This window comes from Ovis aries, chromosome 15 (genome assembly GCF_016772045.2).
Source record: "Ovis aries strain OAR_USU_Benz2616 breed Rambouillet chromosome 15, ARS-UI_Ramb_v3.0, whole genome shotgun sequence".
NCBI lineage: Eukaryota > Metazoa > Chordata > Mammalia > Artiodactyla > Bovidae > Ovis > Ovis aries.
In genome coordinates, this window is record NC_056068.1 from 23,254,730 (window position 1) to 23,276,004 (window position 21,275).

The 21,275-nt window shown below is 44.3% G+C and overlaps 1 protein-coding gene across 21 annotated transcripts in view; it reads left to right on the forward strand.

Moving 5' to 3' along the window:
* Window positions 1-21,275, forward strand: part of NCAM1 (neural cell adhesion molecule 1) — a 367,664-nt gene that overhangs the window by 95,111 nt on the left and 251,278 nt on the right. Inside the window, exon 1 of one of the 21 annotated variants that reach the window (XM_060399285.1) lies at window positions 1-11,440. This exon is cut by the window's left edge and continues 41,640 nt beyond it. The exons of the other annotated variants lie outside the window; for them this stretch is intronic. The gene's annotated coding sequence lies outside the window, so the exon portion shown is untranslated. The remainder of the gene's footprint in view (window positions 11,441-21,275) is intronic. 21 annotated transcript variants of the gene reach the window in all.

Here is a 21,275-nt window from a genome sequence, read left to right on the forward strand (position 1 = left end):
TGGTTCTTTCTCTTCCGCTTGCTGTTTTTCTTGCTCTGCTATGTGAGAGTATTGTCTGAGCATCTTTGGATCAATAACTTCTTGAGGACATGGACACACTCCAAGAAGAACCCACTAACCTTTACTTAACTTTTGAGGAAAGATGAGAAAGTAATTTGTTTTCAGTTGTTTCACTGTGTTGTATTTTTCTTTGCCAGTTCTTATTACACACACACACACACACACACACACACACACACACACACACACACACACACACACACAGGGGCTGTAAAACATGATTTGTAGAACCAGGAAACAGAATGCATTTGTGAACTTTTACCCATTTTTATTTCTAGGGACAAGCAGGGTGGTACGTTGTTGAGCTAAAATGTCTCCAAGTTTAGCATATTCTTTAAATAGATGGGAAATAAAGGCGCACGGGTTTACAGGAGACAAAGGTCACAATTTTCTCACTCTATAAGTATTTTTCTTCTTTCCTTCCTGGGAAGGAAGCTGGCTTCTCCTTCCCAATAGGCAAACCAGCCTTGGTCGGCGCCCTGTTCTACGCTGGCTTCCTTGGACAGAGAGAAGATGGCCATTTCAGGGGCTGTAGCTCATGGCAGGCGGTGAGGCCCTCTCCCAAGGACACTGCAGTGGCTCAGGGCCAGGCCTCGGAGCTCCTACTGGGAGGGTAATGGTGGCGGGAGGGAGGAAGTAAACTCAGACACATCGGAGCCCTGGGAGAGACCACTCCCTTCCCACTTTTCCGTCTCAGACAGCCCTGCGAGCTCTCTGCAGGACCCCTTGCATTGTGACTCCCAAGTGGAAGGTGATAGAACACACTGGAGCAGGGGTCTGCGGTTCCGAAATGCCATCATGCATTATTTATACCCCTTGATACGAAAATATATCGCAGATGAATTTCAATGAGAGAGAGAATATTTCTTCTTTTTCCCTTGATGATAGATTTCAGACTGGATGAATTCTTTTATTTTATTTCCTCCTGTCTGCTAAACTAGGCCAGCGTGTTTTAGAAATACGCTTTTCTCTTTGAGGTGAGTGAAGTGGCTCAGCTCAAGGAAATTTTTCTTTGAATAAAAGAGTTTTCTTTTGTATCTTTTAAACCGGCTTTCAAACTGTGTTACATTCTCTGCTGATCAGCGTCGGGAATGTTAGAAGTTCTGTCATTTAAAGCTCTGTGGGAAGATGAACAGAGCTACAAAGCTATAGGTGAATTGTGAAAAAAAGGTGAGTGGCATTCTGTTCCTAAAGACTTACTCCATCGCTTCTGATGGCATTTGGGGAAAATAACGTGGGAGAGAGAGCACAGTTTGATTATTTATCAGAAGAGTGCTCAGTAGTCTGTACTAATTTGATTGCTATTAGAGAACCAGAGAGAAAACGATCCGTGGAGAGTAATCATGTTACTGAGTGCCCGGTAGGTGCCAGGTGCTGTTGGAACACTGTACTTACGTGACTCACTTAATCCAGTCCCCAGGGTTGATATTAGTATCACCTTGTTTTGCAGTAGAATAGAGAAGAGGTTAAGGAACTTGCTTAGGTGCATGGAGCCAGGAAGGGAGGCGTCTGGGCCTTGACCACAGGCAGCCAAACGCTGGTGGCCACACGGCAGACTGTTATGCTGTGCTGCCCTCTCTGCCCATGCTGACGGGACCGAAACCCCGTGGGCCCACAGCACACGGAGGCTGTCATTTCTACTGCATGCTTATGCTCAACTCTCAGCCACTCTGTTTTTACAACTATAGGTTAAGACAAGTTGATTCTTTTCAGCAAAGACACCTGCCTGGCTGGAAAGTTACCTGTTCGGTCTTAAGTGTTTTATGCTCGCAACAGAGCAGGTGATACAGGCGGCTAGATAGACAGGTATGTAGACACATGGATAGACAGACGGAGAGCTTAGTAGAGAACAGTTCATAGATGTGGAAAGATACTGGCTTAAACTGCATCTCTTAAAACTCGTATTTGTTAGGCTTTCACATAATCCATGTAGGCAGTGGCCCAGGCACTCGGGAGATTTGTGACTTTTTTGCTATTACAGGATGCTTTTACAGGAACACATGGTTCTTACAAGGCTTGTAAAACAGGAGCTAACATCTTCATTATGTGGTGTTTTTCCTGAATAACATTATAATAGATTAAAAAAAAAAAGTGAATCCTATTTTCCTGTTAGAGTCTAGTTATTTATTTAATTGAATATTTACTTCAGGATGTTCTTATTCTACATGGGATAAAGTCACCAGTAAGAGTAAAATCACACTTAAAATAAGAATTAAATCAAATCTTTGAAAATTTGAAAAGAATTAAATCAATTATTTGAAAATCTTTTCAAATAATTTAATATTATAACCCCAGAGAGAGCAATCCAGAAAAGAAAATTTCAAATATTAATAACGTGTTGGACTTTGAACAGGCCAAGGAATAAGAGAGCCTCTTCCTCCCAGGCCACACAGCAAGTGGGAGGTGAAATTTCCATCCTCCGTGTAGTCTCAGAGCTGCTTTGCTATTGCACTAGCTCTGTAACGGGGGAAATTCTTCCACGTGTTCCCAGCGCCCAGGACATCGCCTCCACGTCCTCTTTCTCCTAGTTCTCACGTGTACCAGTGCCCGTGGCTGCTGTCCTGAGACGTGCCAGCTGGCTGCAGGGACACTTCTGCTGCAGTTCACCCCTCTGGACCTCAAAGTTCTGTGTCTGAAAGTAGGGGCAGGGAGCAGTGTCGCCTTCCGGGCATTGTCACTGAGACTTAACTCCTGGGCACACTGGCCACTCTGTCCTCTGCTTTCCCTGAGAAAAAGACAAAACTGAACTCTAAACAGTCGAAGAAAGAGGAGGAGAAAGACCATCTGTGGGACTGACGTTGCCGTCTGCTCCAAGAATATTCTAACAGAAATCTTGAAAGCTTTCAAAACTGGGTATTTAGGTGCGTAGAAAGTAATCTTAAACTTCTACTTTATGACGTTACATAAATGGGTTTGTGCATCACTTTATAGATTAGGTTTGCCTTCTAGTCATACCTTTGGGTCCACCTTATGACCTGTGCAAACTTGAGTATCCCAGGACATGGAATCTTGCCTCTGATTGCATCGCTGAAGAGTGAGGACTCTCCCTTTGGAACTTGGATGTAAACTCACCCGTCTGGTTGGCAGCTTTCTTGCCCGTCGTGATGTTGAGGTGCCCTGAGAGCGGGAGTGTCTGATTCTCTGGGATCCTGCTGCTTTTGCTCTACTTAGTTTTTTCATCTGTGAAATGGCCATGGTCTCGTGCTAGAAGACAAGTGCTTTGGGCTCCGCCTCTCTCCAACTGAGTGACCTCACACAATTGCTTCTGTAAGTTTCAGGTGTACCCATGGAGAGTCAAGGGGTTGAAGTAAAACTTCTGACACTCAGGAAGTACCCGCTAAGCCTCATATCATCAAATTTGGTCCTTCTTAACTCTTGCTTGCGTCAGCCCCTGTCAGATCTCTAGATTCCAGAACTGATGGCCCAGCCTGGCTCGGTGTCTGGGAGGTGGGCAGAGACGGGCTGATGCTTCATTGGCTCAGTGACAAATCAAGTCCTTTGCTGCTCGGTTTGGTTCCCAGTCACTCAGCATCCCTTCAGCAACACTGAGGATACAGTGCTGGAGAAGATAAGCGGAGTTCCTGCCCTGATGTTATACTCAACTTAGACCTTTTGCAAACAGGACTCAGGGGTTTCCCTGGTGGCTCAGTGGTAAGGAGTCCACCTGCCAGTGGAGAAGACACAGGCTCAATCCCCGGATTGGGAAGACCCCCCTGGCGAAGGAAACAGCAACCCATGCCAGTATGCTTGCCTGGAAAATTTCACGGACAGTCGAACCTGGTGGGTCCGTGGGGTGGCTAAAGAGTTGGACACAATTTAGCGACTAAACAAGAGCAACAAAACAGAGCTGACAATGTTAGGTAATCTGCTTTTGAGCCCAAGATCCTGCTATCAGGGAGTTTCTGATTACTGAGTACAGAGTTTTCTCTTTGGGGTGCCACTGATGTTTTAGAATTTGGCGTAGATAGTGATTATACCATGGAACTGTACATTTTTAAATGGTTAATTTTGCATTATGTGAATTTTGCCTCAATTTGAAAAACAAAAAAAAGATCTTATGATCAGCTCTGTGGGCTTCACCCTAATTTGTGATTCATCCTGGGCCTGATTCTTACTGACCTTAGATAATTTCTTCCCTGTAAATTCCTTTCCTTTATTTGAAAATGCCTTCAAAACTCTTGGAGTTTTGGACCAGTCAGGACCAGTTGTAGCCTATGTAATATGACTTCAGAACCTGAAGGAGTGTTTTCTGCATGTAATGAGTTAATAGTAATTATATCTCCTAGTAACGCCTAAGAGTCTCTGTCTGTTTCTACACTTTCATGCAGGGCAGTGTCCCTTTTTTGTGAATACTCTTTGGGGAGCATCTAGGGAAGGGGACAGAAGGGCTGAAAGAGCTGAAGGAGGTTTGGTTCCCATGGGCTACTCTGCCCCAGATGGTGTAGGCCTGCATTGTCAAAGCTCCAAAAGACAGAGTGGAAAAATAGGGGTTCTAACAGAGAGCACCCCACCTGGCACCAATTTCCTCCTCTGTCTACACTCCCCTGAGCGAGAGCTAAAACAGTTACAAGAGCTTCCCATAAACTAAGGAGCTGTCTGTCCTGTTGACAAGGGGTGTTTGAGAGCTGTCCAGTGGCTTGTGCTGAAACAGGGGTGAGAGAAAACGTGATTGAATCAGTTTCCTAATGGGACACAAATCCACCATTCTGACGGAAGATCCATTGGATTCAAGCATTTGGCATGAGTCAGAGACAGTCTGAAACAGACATTTGTCTCCCTGTGGCTGGTATGGATGTCTCAGACGCAGTCAGTTCGGTGGCGTTTCCCCATTTCCAGCTGTTGCTATGTTCTGGGGAAAAGGCAAGGGCCGATAGATGAAGGAGATGGAGAATGAACAAGAGAGAGAGAGTTTGTATGTGACTGGATATGATTTATTTTTGTAGATATCAAGTTAGTAAATGAATGATGTTGTCCATATTCAGTGGTAGTAAATAAATCATAATTAGAAATAAAGCCTGTAAGTACTTACAGAATGTAGACTAGAAAAAATCCAGAACTACTTGCTCAGGCCCTGACCCAAATTTTTAACTCCTATTTTTTCCAAGCAGTAACAGATAATTTGTATAGGAGGTTTAAGAAATTCTACTCTTTTCTCTTATTTCCTTCAAAATGTGTAGTAGATGCTTGGTTAAATCACCTGAGGCTATTTTCCCTTCTAATGCAGGATATATATTTTTGTAACCTGGAGTAATGGGCTTCAAGGATAGTCACATTCATAGTGTTTAACCCTATCCCATGGTGATAAACTTTATGTCAAAATCTAGAATCTACAGACATAAAAGAATAAATTACATCTCTGCATATTCTTTAGATTTATCCAGATATTAAAAATAATGAATTTTAAAATTTTGTGAGCCCCAAATTTCACAAAGTATTACTGACCCATCCTAGATGCATGCTCTGTTTTATATTATTGCCTTATATTCTGTATTCTGTCGATTTCTATTCCATGTCATATGATTTTATGTTAGAGCATACAACACTGCTGTACAGAATCCATGGACTGTTTGGGGTCTCTGTGAATTCCTCAACCAACTTTCAGAACTTCTGTTTATTAGCATTTGTGTGCATTTTCTGCAGGCTTCACTGATGACATTAATCAAGTGTTCCCAAGGTGATCTTAGTGACCCAGAGAAGCTGAAGAGCTATGCCCGTGGAAGGGCTCTAGTTACATAATAAGTCAGAGATTATTCTGATAAGTTTGTAATTAATCTAATTACAAATTTAATTTCAAGGCAACCTTAATACGAATAGTGGTTTAAGAAATCCTTTTCCTTTTTCTGTGGTAGAGATTCTTTTTACCCAGTATACTTTCCTAAGCTGGAGCGTCACTATGTGTAGAAATAAAAGCTTGGGCTGTGTTATTTTCAGTTCTTTTCTAATTTGAACTTTAACCAAAATGTTTTTTTAATTTAAAAAAGTAATATGTGTTTATTATTGAAAATTTACAAACTCAGACAAAAGAGGAAAATTAAAATTACCCATTAACTACCACCTAAAAATAAGTAATATTAGCATTTTGGTACCCATCTTTTGGATCTTTTTTCTATGTCATATGTATATATTTTATAAACTATGGTTTTTGTTATTACAGTACAAACTTACTTTGCTCATTGTAATATCATTTCTACATGTGATTTTCCACTGTATTTTTTTAAATGTCAAAGATACCTGTAGAATATTTAATTGGCTGACTTATTTAAACAATTCTTATCATTGAGCATTATTAGTTTCTTTCTTTTCACCTATCAGCAGTATTGTAATGAACATCCTTGTAGGTTTCTACACCCATTTTATATCCTTAGTACAGATTTCTTCAGACGGTATGAGTAGGTCTAAAGATCCAACCAGTCCATCCTAAAGGAAATCAGTCCTGAATATTCATTGGAAGGACTGATGCTGAAGCTGAAACTCCAGTACTTTGGCTGCCTGATGCGAAGAACCGACTCATTTGAAAAGACCCTGATGCTGGGAAAGATTGAAGGCAGGAGGGGAAGGGGACGACAGAGGATGAGATGGTTGGATGGCATCACCGACTCAACGGACATGAGTTTGAGTAAATTCCGGGAGCTGGTGATGGACAGGGAGGCTGGCATGACGCAGCCCATGGGGTCGCAAAGAGTCGGACACGACAGAGCGGCTGAACTGAACTGAAAGATACGAATGTTTTTGAGACATACTTCATAGTGATCATGTTGCACATTGCCCTCCTGGGAGGCGATTCTGATGGAGAGGCAGGGCTGAGTTTGCTGCCTTACACATCCTTGGTCTTCCATGTGCCGTGTCTGCGGCTCGGGGAGCCACACCACACGTGATATAGCATCCAGGTGCGCCTTTTGAAGAGGGGGTCTTTTCCATTGCCTTTCCTAGAGAAGTGTTCAATGACACAGGGATTTCACTGGGGATGGAATCTGTGTGGGTGGTAAATTGCTTACTTGACGGTAATCGAATCCAGTACTTTGGAGAATTGGATCTGCTGGTGATTCTCACCTAAGGGACTTGCTGCAAGTGGAGTCAATAAAGCAGTTTCAAATGGAAGAAAACCTGAACTCCCCGTTTAAAGGATAAATAGACAGAGGATGGTTCCTGTGAAACACTGGTAATTAAAATGGACTGTGAAGAACTCTTGAGCTGTGGGAAGCAGGTTTGGTTTTTCTCAGAAGTCGTCTTTTATGGAATGTGACCTGAGTTTCCGTCTCGTGCCTAATCTGAGCAGCGCCCTTACTGTAGTCCCTGCTCCTCTGCCAGAGATGCGGGTTCGCATAGGGTTTTGGGCAAATGAGGAAGCCAGGAGTAGAGAGCTGGGAAAAGCCCTAACACACTGAAAGGAAATTGAACTTGCACCATTTACCTTGATCTGATGATAGGGACAGTTTCTTGCCTCACAATAAAGGAGTATTTTTGTTTTCCTTTTTCCTGCATCGCTTTAAAGAAAATTTTGTGAAATCTGGATTTATTTTTTAAAAACGTCCAAGCTTTTCCCACTGTAAATAATGGTACTGACCCTGACCTCCCCAGCCGGTCCTACTTGTATAATGTCAGTGAGGGTCAAACTGATAGTACTGTAATGATATTAGACACCGGCAATGGCACCCCACTCCAGTGCTCTTGCCTGGAGAATCCCGTGGACGGAGGAGCCTGGTGGGCTGCGGCCCATGGGGTCGCTAAGAGTCAGACATGACTGAGCGACTTCACTTTCCCTTTTCACTTTCACGCATTGGAGAAAGAAATGGCGACCCACTCCAGTGTTCTTGCCTGGAGAATCCCGGGGCGGGGGGAGCCTGGTGGGCTGCTGTCTGTGGGTTCACAGAGTTGGACGCGACTGACGTGACTTAGCAGCAGCAGCAGCATCCCCACTTACAACCATGTGATCTCACCCCTAGAAAAATTCCCTTGAAGGGCCCGGGTGTTGCTGGGGGATGTCTTCTCTCCTGTGTCCCCCTCTGAGTCCCCCTTTGTAGAGTGCAGCTCTGCACCTCCGCCTTGGCTGCTGTGGCCTTCTGCCCCAGGTCCGGGCTCTGTACTTTCAACCGCAGTATAAAAGCTCAGCTAATACCTAGTGAGTTTTGTTGAATGCATCCTCAGGGCACCAAATATTCTGTGTTCCTTGGAGTGTAGGTTACAATAAGGCCACATTGTCACGTGCGAAAGGGGAGTTCACTGCTTTCCCAAGTTGTCATGCTTTTCCCTCGGGGACCCCAGAGCAGCTTGGTTATGCCCCATGTCACCCAGAGCCCATCATCAAAAAGGTTCTTCTGATTTCTCCATGTCTGCACCCTCTCTCTGTTTAGCCCAAGCCCATAGGTCTAGGCTGGGGATGGACCTGTGCGGTCTCTACCCTGCTGTATTCAAAATCACTACTTCCCTCCAGCCTGAGTCAAATTGGTTAGCCTGGCTCTTCCCTGTATTTAGAGAAATTCAATTGCTGATTGACTCCCCTTCTTCTAAGCTCACTGAATATGCTCGGAGATATCTGAACTCGGATTCAAGCTACCAGTGCATGAAATAGGCAATTTATAGGGGAGAAGACTGAGATTCAGGAAAATGAAACCCCCTTCCCAGCTAGTAAGCGATGATTGTTCTGATTCTAGAGCCCTTGTCCATGTTCTTTTGGAAATTCCTGATGTTCAGCGAAAGACCAGTGTCAGCCAGTTTAGTGGCAGGGCTGGTGGGTTTGTGGGCATGATATTAAAATCTCAGCCTCAGCATTTTAAACCTTAACCCAAGGCATTAGCTATACCCTTCACAATCTGCTTGCCCTTGAGGAAGGGTACTTTTCCAGTTGATTCTTCAGAGTGCTATTGAATTTCATTGGGTAAACCCTGAAAATCTAATGGTAGGTAATAGCTATGCCTCAGAAATTACATAGAAGTTTAAAAGTTAGCTGGAAAAACCTCTCCTTATTCCCTGATCACAGAGCTAAAGAGAGGCCTGAGAGGCTATTTTGACTGTGGAGAATTTGACCTCTCGGGCTCTTTGGCGGCCAGGTGGGCCTGGTCCCCAAATCTTTGCATACAATTGCTAATAGCTTGATGTTTTGATAGAAAGTCAGATTTTTTTTTCTTTTCCCTCATTTATGATATCTCTTGAAGTAGCACTGGGGACTTGCTCCATAACTGTTGTGATTAACCCTGAGTCAGAGGGAGCAGAGAGCTACTCACAGGGGAAATATAACATTGATAAAAGGGGTGGATGGACTTTTAGGGGAGGATATAAGAAAGCCTTGAGACAAAGGTCTACCTTGAAGTGACTGCTGTGTCACCAGCCACGTTCAGTGCTGACCTGTCTGAAGAGGGACGGACCCAGGCATCATGCAGTCCCAGGCTGCCCTGTTTGTGATAGACGTGGCTCAGCCCACAGGGACACGTCTAAAAATTGCTGATGCATTAAACACATTCTTTATGTTTTGAAATGTTTTAATATACTTCCTCGGCTTGCCTTATTTTCATAAATTTTTTCCTTCTCAGGAAAATTTCAGCATTTCTCACTTGAATTTCAGTTTTTACGAGGTTGACATTTCCCTCAGTGGATTGTTGGCTATAAATTATTGAGATATATTAAATAAAGCTCTGCCTCCTGGGCCCCAAACAGCCTGTAAAATGGATGAAAAATAAATGATTTAAGAAGAGTCTTGCTGATCTACAGAGCCAGTTACAAAAATAATGATGCCGAAAGGAATGTAGAAGTAGAAAATGGTCAACATTTTAAATTTAGTATTTACCCCCAAACCCAGAGCTGTGCTTTACAGAATTTTTTTTTTTTTTTACTAATTGTGGAATTCTCTAGTAGCCTAAAAGTCATTGCCATAAAGAGAAAATATTATTAAGATTTTGTGGTAAGTTTTGCACATCAATATGCTCCTGTTAACGTAGTTCGTGTGTTCTTGCTGTTTTCAATCCTCTCCTTGTTGTTTTAGCTGCACACCGTTTCTGGTGAGTTCTCTCAAACCTGTATCTTTTGTGTGACAGACTCTAGGATTCCCAGTGGTTTCTATCTCTTGGTTTAATGTCCTGTGACCTGTCTCTAACAAGTATAGTATGGCAAAAGTGATGGAGTAGCACTTCTGTGATTACTTTATATGAGATTGTAAAGTCTGTCTTCCTGAGCCACTCTCTCCTTTCCTGGCCATGTTGGAAAGTCCCATCTGGGAGGGACCTCCAGTTCCAGTGAGGTCCTCATCCCAACAGTCTGCAAGGGAATGAATGCTACCGACAAAGCAGGTCCCTCCGCAGTCAAATTCCAGAAGAGATCATAGCCCTGGCCAGCATCTTGGCGACCTTGTAAGATCCTGGGGCAGAAGGCCCAGCCAGGCTGTACTTGGACTCCTGACCTACAGAGACACTTAGCCAATAAGTATGTATTTGTTTTAAGCCACTGGTGTCAGGTGCTAGAGAAACGAAGAATGAATAAATCATAATCTCTTTAAACTGTATTAGTATTAAGTATTGTGGAAGGTTGGAGAAGGAGCATGGCAACACACTTCAATATTCTTGCCTGGGAAATCCCATGGGCAGAGGAGCCTGACGGCCACTGGCCCTGGGGTCAAAAAGGAATCAGGCACAACTTAGCAACCAAAGAACAAACAGTTAGGCAGGGAACCTAGCCGGTGGGTAGTGAAAGAGAAGGGCAATGCCGGGAATGACCCCTGAGCTCCAGGGACAGCTGGACTGTATCTAATAGTGACTGGGAGTTAACCAGGTGATGTGCGGAAGAGAAGAGAGAGGTGGTGAGCACCCAGACAGAGAGAGTGTGATTTTAGCAGAGGTGTGGAGGTGAGGAACAGCATGGAGTGTGCTGGGAGCTACAAGCAACAGAGGGAGGAGGTAGGAGGTGAAATACAGGGTGAAAGGTCTAGTACACTGTGTTAGGGAACTTAGGCGTTACCCTCCAGGCAGAGTGCACTATTGAAGGGTTTCAACATGATGATGAAGACACAGCCATATTTTATTTTATTTATTTTTGAGGGCAGGGCCAGATTTGTGTTTTAATTACTTTTTATTGAAATTTAGTTGCTTTACAGTGCTGTGCTAGTTTCTTTTGTACAGCAAAGTGAATCAGCTATACATATATCTGCTCTTTTTGGATTTGCCTTCCCATCTAGGTCGCCAAGGAGCATTGAGTAGAGCTCCCCATGCTATACAGCAGGTTCTCATTAGTTACCTATTTTAGGCATAGTATCAATAGGGTGTATATGTCAATCCCAGTCTCCTAACTCATCCAGCCCCCTCTCTTTCCTCCTTGTAATTTAGAGGGAGAGCTCTGGCAACTGGGAAGTCTGAATCTGAGGGAACTTGGATGGAATCAAGCCAATTAAGCTGCTGTGAGTGTCTAAACTAGGGGTGTGGTAGAATGGAGAAAGAGGATAAGTATATATGAGGGGGGCTCTACTAATTCGTCACTGATTGTGGGGTTGGAGGGCTTCCCCGGTAGCTCAATGGTAAAGAATGAGCGTGCAATGCAGGAGATGTGGGTTTGATCCCCGTGTTGGGAAGATACTATGGAGGAGGGCATGGCAACCCACTCCAGGATTCTTACCTGGAGAACCCCATGGACAGAGGAGCCTGGTGGGCTACAGTCCATAGGGTCATGAAGAGTCGGACACGACTGAAGCTACTGAGCACACACGTGAGGTTGGAGGAGAGGGACAGAAGAAAATCAAAGACAATTTCTATGTTCCTAGCCTGAATGTGCTGCTGCTGCTGCTGCTGAGTCGCTCCAGTCATGTCCGACTCTGTGCAGCCCCATAGACAGCAGCCCACCAGGCAACCCCCCCCCCATCCCTGGGATTCTCCAGGCAAGAACACTGGAGTGGGTTGCCATTTCCTTCTCCAATGCATGAAAGTGAAAAGTGAAAGTGAAGTCGCTCAGTCGTGTCCAACTCTTAGCAACCCCATGGACTGCAGCCTACCAGGCTCCTCCGTCCATGGATTTTCCAGCCTGAATGTACAGACTCATCAATTAAAACAGAGAATAAAAGATAACAGGTTTGTGTACACACAAAAGGAGGTCACTCTGTGAGGTGATGGATGTGTTAACCTTATTGTGATGGCCATTTTCCAGTATACATATAAATCATCATGTTGGACACCTTCTGTACATCACATCATGATATATGTTAACTACAGCTCAATAAAGCTGGAAAAAAATAAGAAAAACAAAAAATAGGTTTGGCATGAAAGAGGGGGTGTGTGTGTTAGTGGCTCAGTCGTGTCCGACTCTTTGTGACCCACGGACTATAGCCTGCCAGGCTCCTCTGTCCATGGAATTTTCCAGGCAAGAATACTGGAGTGAGTTGCCATTTCCTCCTCTAGAGGATCTTCCCAACCTGGGGATCGAACTTGTGTCTCTCGCGTCTCCTTCATTGGCAGGCAGATTCTTTGCCACTGAGCCACCTGGGAATAAATCCAATTATGGACATGTTGAATTTGAGTGCCTCTGGGAGCTCCAAGGTGAAGATGGTCAACAGACAGTTGGTTGTATGGTTCGTTGCATTGTAGGACTTCCCTTGCCCCCCTGCATGGTCCTGTAGTACAGAGCATGTGCAAATATATGTGGATTTCCTTAGATGGGGAAATGCTTTTCTCATAGAAGGGCCTGTGGCCATTGAAAGGTGGATGTGGAGAGAGGGGGTGAGGAGGTATGTTTTCAATGAGAAAGGTTTCCAGAGAGCCTGGTAGAAAGGGTTGTGAGAGGGGATGGGTGTTGGAAGGGTCACTGGGAGTATTCAGAAGAGGGAGTTTAGACTGAGGTAGAGTTGCTCTTCCTTGGCGCAGAAGCCTTGCCATCCAGCAGTGGCCTCTTCATGGGATCCCACGTTTATGGGATCTTTATATTGAGAAGGATGCTTGGCTTGTTGAATGGAACCCTCTGAAATTTGCTATTTTTAAAATCAGAGTTGGAGTTGGCTTTCATTCTGTCGTTGTTTGGAGCAGATGGTGCAGAACTGCTTCCTCTTGACCTTTAAAGGAGCTGCGAGGAGTAGAGTCCGGTGACAGCCCATTTCTGCTTCTCCCTGCCTCCCACGCAGGTTCCCTCGGCTTAACTGTGGATGCTTTCGTTGCCAGCCCGGTGAGGGATTGCTCCACCGCCTTTGGCTGACGCTACTGAGAGCATAGTGGACTCACCTGACAAACAAAGACGCCCTAATTTGGAGAAAGACATTATTTGCTTAGAGGTTCAAATAAATGAGAAGCATGGTTTTGGTAACCTGAAATCTGCTTGTCTCTGTTATTGGCCATTTTTTGTCCCCCCTTCTCATCATGAAGTCTTCATTCTCCACTGACTTTATTATTACTTTCATGCTGTGGTCAAACAACTTAAAAAACTAACTAGGAGATAGACAGCATGGTAATAAAGCAAGAAAACAAAGTTCTTGGCTTCTTTTCCCACTTCAGAGGAAATCACGATGGAGAAACTCTGCTGTCTTGCGCTGTGCTGTGCCAAGTTGCGACCGACTCTACGCGGCCCTGTGGACTGAATAACCCACCAGGCTCCTCCATTTTGAGTTCTCCAGGCAAGAATACTGGAGTGGGCTGCCATGCCCTCCTCCAGGAGATGTTCCTGACCCAGTGATCAAACCCATGTCTCTTACATCTCCTACATTGGCAGGCGGTTCTTTACCACTAGCGCCAACTGGGTTGGGCAAGTCATTTAATTTTTCTGGGCCTCAGTTGCTCTGTTAGTAAAATGGGGTGAATTATACTTTGCCAACCATAAGATAGAGAATCTCTTTCCATCTTTTTTAGATCTAGGACTCTTCTAGTGCTTTGGGGTCCATGGGAGAGTGTTACAGTTAAGTATTGCTGTCTAACAAGAAAGCCCAAAGTTCAGTGGCCTGAAACAGCTGTTTTATTTTGCTTATGTCTTTGTGGACATGAGGAAGGATTTGGCTGGACAGTTTGGGCCTGATCCTCGTGACATCCGTTTTAGTAGCCGGGCCTGAAGGATGGGGCTTCCCAGGTGATGCTAGTGATAAAGAATTAGCCTGCTAGTGTAGGAGACACAAGAGATGTGGTTCTGCTCCCTGGATCAGGAAGATTCCCTGGAGGAGGAAATGGCAACCCACTCCAGTGTTCTTGCCTGGAGAATCCCATGGACCAAGGAGCCTGGCGGGCTCCAGTTATGGGGTTGGACACAAAGAGCTGGACATGACTGAGCGCAGTACAGCAGCGGGTGACTCCTTCATTTACGCTTCTGATGCCTCTGTCCTTGTTGTTCTGCCCCTCCATGGCCCCTTCTCCAGGGCCTCGCCTTGGGGCTTGAGCTGGTCACGGCCCAGCCTTCTGAGGGTGGCCACTTCTTATGCGCCTCTCCCAAGAAGCAGAGAGTGTAGGACAGTTAAGGGCCTCACCTGTAACTGGCACAGAGTTACTTCCACCAAATTTTGTTGGTCGAGGTACTGCAGGGCCCACCTCTTGACGGCAGGAATACACTGCAGCTTAGCATGGGGTTGGGGTGTAATGTGGCTGCCATCTTTGTAGAGTGTGCTCCATCCCATTAAATGGAGAAAAAGCTTGGTTTTAGGGATAATTATGTAAAACACTTGGCGCTATAGCAAGTGCTTAATGAGTGGGACATTATTACTAATCCAGTGGAGACAAAGGGCACACAGGAATGATTAGCCGGGACCTCTTTCCTCGCCAGAACTCTATAGGGAGTGTGTGTGGAGGGGCTACTAAGGAGATAGAATAGATGAATCAGAACATATTAGAGGAGACTGGGTACTGAATGTGAGCGTCTCAAAACAGTCCGGATAAAGTAGAAAATATAAATATATTTCTGTTTTCTAAAAGATTTTATTTCAAGAGTTTTAAAGATAATTTTGATTGAATTTTTTCCGGACTTTGAAGTATTTGTCTCCAGGTTTTGTAGCTCTTGGTTGTTCCATTTAAAAAGATAATTCAGGAGCATTTCAGACAAGATATTTTAACAAGATTGTGATATATTCCCTTGCTGGTTGATACATCATGTTTTATGATACCATAGTGGCTGATTCCAGAGGATAATTGAAAATCAGTGTCTCTTTTTTGGCATTATGAACTAAATTTGGATATTTATATTCATCTGTGTATAATGTAGTGATATTCCCTTTAAAGACCTAACCCACGTCCTTAAGAAAGTATGTGTACATTTCTCTTAAATAGTCTGTGTCTTTTTAAGCCTCGGCTTATGAAGAATTCTAGTTTTGGGAGTTGATCTGGAAAGATTCTTCTTCCTATGCACTCATAAACATGCTTTAAATTATTCACAGTTTGATAAAGGCTACGTTGTTTTATGTGGGATCCAAGCTATGAGAGAGAAGGTTTCCCATTGTTCTCTGTCCAAAAAGTGAATCTCACATTTTAGACTACAAAGTGCATTTTATTTTAAATTCCTATATATAAATTTCAATATTTGGAAAGATTAAGTTTGTCTATCTTTTGCATTTCATTTCCTCAGTGTTCCCCCACATTTCCTTTGGACTAGCGATTTAGCTGTTACTGGTCACTCTGATATTTTTCTTGGACTGTGATGAGTTCACAAAGTGTCAATCAAGTTATTGAAATAGATGAAGGAAGACGAACATGGTGGTTAACTGACTGATCAGCCTTCTTCGTAGAAGGATTGCATACTTTACTGGAGACTCCTTCTAATCTCATAGCCTCAGTAATATTTTACTTCCAGTATCTTGCCCCCCAGGCCCAGACCTGTGTTTTACCTATAGTCTCAGAAGTAGTGAATTATGGAAGTAAATAGTACAGATACAAAGACAGCTGTCAGTTGGTGAAGGCAAGCCTTCCTGGTGATGGTACTGACGCTCCACAGATCTGGGAAAGGAACAGAAGAGATCTCCTGCTTTGAAATGTCCCACTTCCTCTTTCCCCCTCTGGGCCAGCTTGGTTGGCTTGAGCTTGGGACAAACACATGGGACTCACATCCTGTCCTATGTGTAAACTACGAGTCTGGAATTGGGGTTCTGTGTTTGATTCTGTATCTGCACAGCCCAAGTGGGATTTCATTTTCATTGGATTAATCCACTTGATAAAAGTGAGTCCACCTCACTGGTTTGTTTTGCGAGCACCTCGCCGTGCCAAGTCGCTTCAGTCATGTCCGACTCTGTGCGACACTGTGGACTGCAGCCTGCCAGGCTCCTCCGTCCATGGGATTCTCCAGGCAAGGATATTGGAGAGGGTTGCCGTGCCCTCCTCCAGGAGCACCTCTGTTGCGTGCAGGTATGCAGCCTGGCAGTGGCCCGAGGAGAAGCGCCCTGCCTCCTAGCTGCCATCTGCCAGCAAGGTGGGAGGCAGTGCAAGCACATGCAGGCACTGGACCCTACCAGTGATCTTTCACTGTGGTGCAATACGCGTAACATTTTGCCGTCAGCAACACTGATTACTTTGGCAATGTGTACAGCCATCATCTCCTCTAGTTCCAAAACACTTTCATCACTCGAAAGAAAACCCCATACCCATTAAGAAGTTGCTCCTTATTCTCACCTCCCCCACCCATAGCAACCACCAATCTGTGCTCTTTCTCTCTCAATTTCCCTATTCTGGACATTTCTGGGCATAAATGGAATCATACTTCTTTGTGTGGCCTTTCGTGTCTAGCTTCTTTCTTTGAGCATAATATTTTCAACGCTGATGATTTTTATTGAATGCCTGTGATGTACCAGGTGCTGTATATGTAGTGAAAGAAAAAGCCAGTGCATTCCCTGTCCTCATGAATTTCACGAATAAGTAAATGAGTAAACAAATGACCTTGAACCATGCTAAGTGCCACAAGAAGACAAATGGTGCACTTGGCTAGAGAATAATGAAGGAGGTGGTTGATACTTAACAAAAAGGTCAAGGAAGACAGCTCCAAGATAGCAGTGTCTAAATAAAAAACTGAAAGTTTAGAAGGAACCAGACCTGTGAACAATCTGTTCAGTTCAGTCACTAAGTCGTGTCCCACCCGTTGTGACCACATGGACTGCAGCAGGCCGGAGTTGCCTGTCCTTCACTGTCTCCTGGAGTTCGCTCAGATTCATGTCCATTGAGTCGGGGATGCTATCTAACCATCTCATCCTCTTCTGCCCGCTTCTCCTTCTGCCTTTAATCATTCCCAGCATCAGTATCTTTTCCAGTGAGTCAGTTCTTTGCATCAAGTGGCCAAAGTATTGAAACTTCAGCTTCAGCATCAGTCCTTCCAAGGAATATTCAGGGTTGATTTCCTTTAGGATTGACTAGTTTTATCTCCTTGCTTCCAAGGAGCTCTCAAGAGTTTTCTTCAGTACCACAATTCAAAAACATCAATTCTTTGGCACTCAACCTTCTTTATGGTCCAGCTCTCACATCCATACATGACTACTGGGAAAACCATAGCTTTGACAGAAGGAACAGCATGTGAAGGGGCTTCCCTGCTGGCTCAGTGGTAAAGAATCTGCCTGCAGTGTGGGAGACCTGACTTCAGTCCCTGGGTTGGGAAGATCCCTGGAGAAGGAAATGGCTACCCACTCCAGTATGCTTGCCTGAAGAATCCCATGGACAGAGGAGCCTAGTGGGCTACAGTCCATGGGGTCACAATGAGTCAGACAACTGAGCACTAACACTTTGACTTTCATAGCATGTGCGAAGGCCCAGAGGTAGGGAAGAGCCTTGCAGCCTCTCACAGAAGGCAGATGTGGCTGAAGCAGAGGCAGCCAGGCCCTGATGTCATTCCCAAGACGTTGTGATGCCAGTGGAGCATTTTAAGTGGAGAAGGAGCCTGAACTAATTTCCTGGGTGCTCTATGGAGGACAGCAGCAGGACTGGCCAGTCAGAGACTGTTCCAGGGGTCTGTAGAGGATATGGCAGAGATTCATTGCCATCTCCTAGTGCCCAATTGTGTCTGCCTGTTGTTAATCTCAAGATGGCTTTCCTGATTCTCAGATTTAGACTCTGCCCTCCAGCTGTGGCCAGGCTGGCCCTGCAGTTGTGGCCAAGCCTTGTGCTCAGAAGTCTTCATCTATAGTGTCGGTTCTGAACTTGGCATTACCCCTACTGCAGAAGTTATCTCTGGGCCTTGTCCTGCCTCCTGTGGGGAGCACTCAGTTGGTTATGCTGAGCTCTGCAGAAGAGCTGCCTCGTTGCAAGGTGCCCTGTCCACATGGTGCTGTGTAGGCACCCCGCAGGCCCATGTGACTGCCAGGACTTAGCAGATTCACACTTGCTGCCCAGTCTCAGGGGCCACTCACATCTCAGACACCATCGCCTTCTTTGCTAAAACGTCCAACTCATATGATCTGCTTAATAGGCATGATACTTGAGTCCTTTCCAATTCTGTTGGTCCAGTAGCCTTGTAGAAGAAATGCAAAATCAGATTTAGTTTAAGTGGATACTTCAGTGATGTTTCAGGGCACCAGAATATTCATTTAGGGCTCATCAGCATTACTTAAAAATCAGCCCTCAGAAGCATTCTGCTTACACGTACCATGTGTGACTAGTATCTCATTTGGTCCCTCATGTAGAAATAATACACTCTCTTTACCGTACTTAGTCATATATCTTCTCATGAAAGATAGAAGACATTCTCATCATGTTGTTCCAGATTTATATGGACAGGTCTTCCAAGTATTGAGACAGTTATAATCAGCTGTAGGAATTAAAATTATTTTCTATTGGAACCCTGACTGCCTTCTATTAAATGGCATGTCTAGTGTGGAATGATTGACATTCTGATGGAGTAGGGAGATGTGGAGACTGTAATCCTATGTTTCACTGCTCTCTCTTCCTCTCTGTGACACCTTTCTTTTAACCCATTAGCACTCTTCAAGACAGGTTGTGATGGTGTACATTAAGGAATCAATTTCTTTGTGCCTCCAGGCACAAATAACGTGACTAGTAGCATTATTGCTGGCTTAATCTTTCCAAAGAGTGTATTTGGAAGTCAAATAATACATCTAAATTGATGCTTACTTTTAAGTCAGGTGGGAAATATGAATAAGACAGAGGTCCAACCAGTCCATTCTGAAGGAGATCAGCCCTGGGATTTCTTTGGAAGGAATGATGCTAAAGCTGAAACTCCAGTACTTTGGCCGCCTCATGCGAAGAGTTGACTCATTGGAAAAGTCTCTGATGCTGGGAGGGATTGGGGGCAGGAGGAGAAGGGGACGACAGAGGATGAGATGGCTGGATGGCATCACTGACTCGATGGACGTGAATCTGAGTGAACTCCAGGAGTTGGTGACGGACAGGGAGGCCTGGCGTGCTGTGATTCATGGGGTCACAAAGAGTCGGACACGACTGAGCGACTGAACTGAACTGAACTGAAAACAAGTCAAAACTTAAAAGTTATATCATTATACTTTGGACTCTTGAAAATATTTTCCTATAAGCTAGAACTTTATTTGCTGTATCATTTCTTAAGTGCTTACAGTGTCTTAGATTCAGTTCTAAATATTTACATACATCATTTAATTTAATTTTCCAGTAATCTTTTTTCAGTTGGTATCATTGCTATGCCTGTTTTACTGGTGAGGAGATGGAGGCTTGTCCTCTACTATCAGAGGTATCTCAATGCATTTTTTTTTTTTATTGAAGTATAATTGCTTTACCATCTTGTGTTAATTTCTGCTGTTCAGCAGGGTGAATCAGCTGTAAGGATACATATATCCCCTCCCTCTAGAACCTCCCATCCTACCCCTCTAGGCATCCCAGGGCGCCAGGCATGGGCCTCCTGTGCTATGCAGCAGCTTCCCACTAACTATCTGTGTTACACTTGGTAGTGTCTGTATGCCAATCCCCGTCCCCCAGATCATCTCCCCCTCCTCTTCCCTCCTGTGTCCATACGTTCTCAACCCGTCCTTGAGCTCTGTATTTCAGGTCAGCAAACGCTCACTGATCATTCCGTGCTAGGTCCCATGGGAAATTTTAAATGTAAAACAGCATAATTTTCTTCTGAGGCACTTTGAACAGAAAACTTAAAAGCGTCGATAGCTTCTAGAAAATTACAAAGTACATAATATTTTACTTAATACATATAAATATAGTTGCACATAGAGATATTTTTAGGGAGATATATGTATATGGGTTAGTAAACACACATGTATTCCTTTGCTCTGCCATCTGAAAGGGCTTGAAAGAAATGGTGCTTCAGTAGCAGCAAGCATACTTAGTGCCTAGATCCTTGGAGAAGTGGCTGATTCTAGAACAGGAGCAGGACATATACAGCATGAGCCTGGAGCATCTTGTAGCAGCAGAAAGTAAGGAAGGGCTCAGAAAGAAAGAAACCAAGAAAAGAACCACATTGACTGATGGGGGTGGGTTAGCAAGACACAGGAGCCACCTGGAAGAGCTCCCAGGGGCCCAAGCTGGTTCAGTGTGAACAACAAAATTAACAAAGTTGTATTGGATTATAACCCAAAGCACAAATAAATATCCATGAGTTCATATCGATACAAGTATAAATGATTGAATAATACATGAGGAAGAAGAGGCAAATTTCCCATGCAGAAGAATTCCAAGCGAATCATAGAGATACTTCTCCCTAGAGGATGGAGAGCATGTCTTCCCCTTCTTTAAGGATGAGATGCGCATGCTCACTTCTTTCCTGCAATGTGGAGAAGGGAGTAAAGAGCATAATTTGACCGTGGAGGAACCTGATAAACACAGCCTTAGCCAAGGGGTCAAGGACATTGTTGACAGCCGTAAATCATGTTGGTAGGAGGTAGCCTTGAAATGACTGATGAAAATGGTACTCTACTTCTGTGGTCTTCCTCCCCCAACCCATAACCTCATTCTAATGGTGAGTCAAGTACCAGACCAATCCCAGTAGAGGAGGCAGGCATCCTGCAAAATACTGACCAGTCCTTCTCACAATTGTCGAGATCATGAAAACCAAGGAGGATCCAAGATACTGCCACAGCTATGAGAAACCTAAGGGAACCTGACAACTGAACGTATGGATGGGGTTCTGGAACATTAGGGACAAACTAAGGAATGATGAGTAAATGATGGAGTTGGGTTATTGATCGTGCGTTAATATGGGTTCATTAGTTGTGACAGGTATGCCGTGTAATGTAAGGTATTAATAGCAGGGAAACTTTGTAAAGGTTGACGTGGGAATTTGGTACTGTTTTCTCAAACTGAAAGTTTTGTTTTAAACTGTCTATTATAATGATAATTTAAATGACCAAGTCCTACAGTATAGCTCCG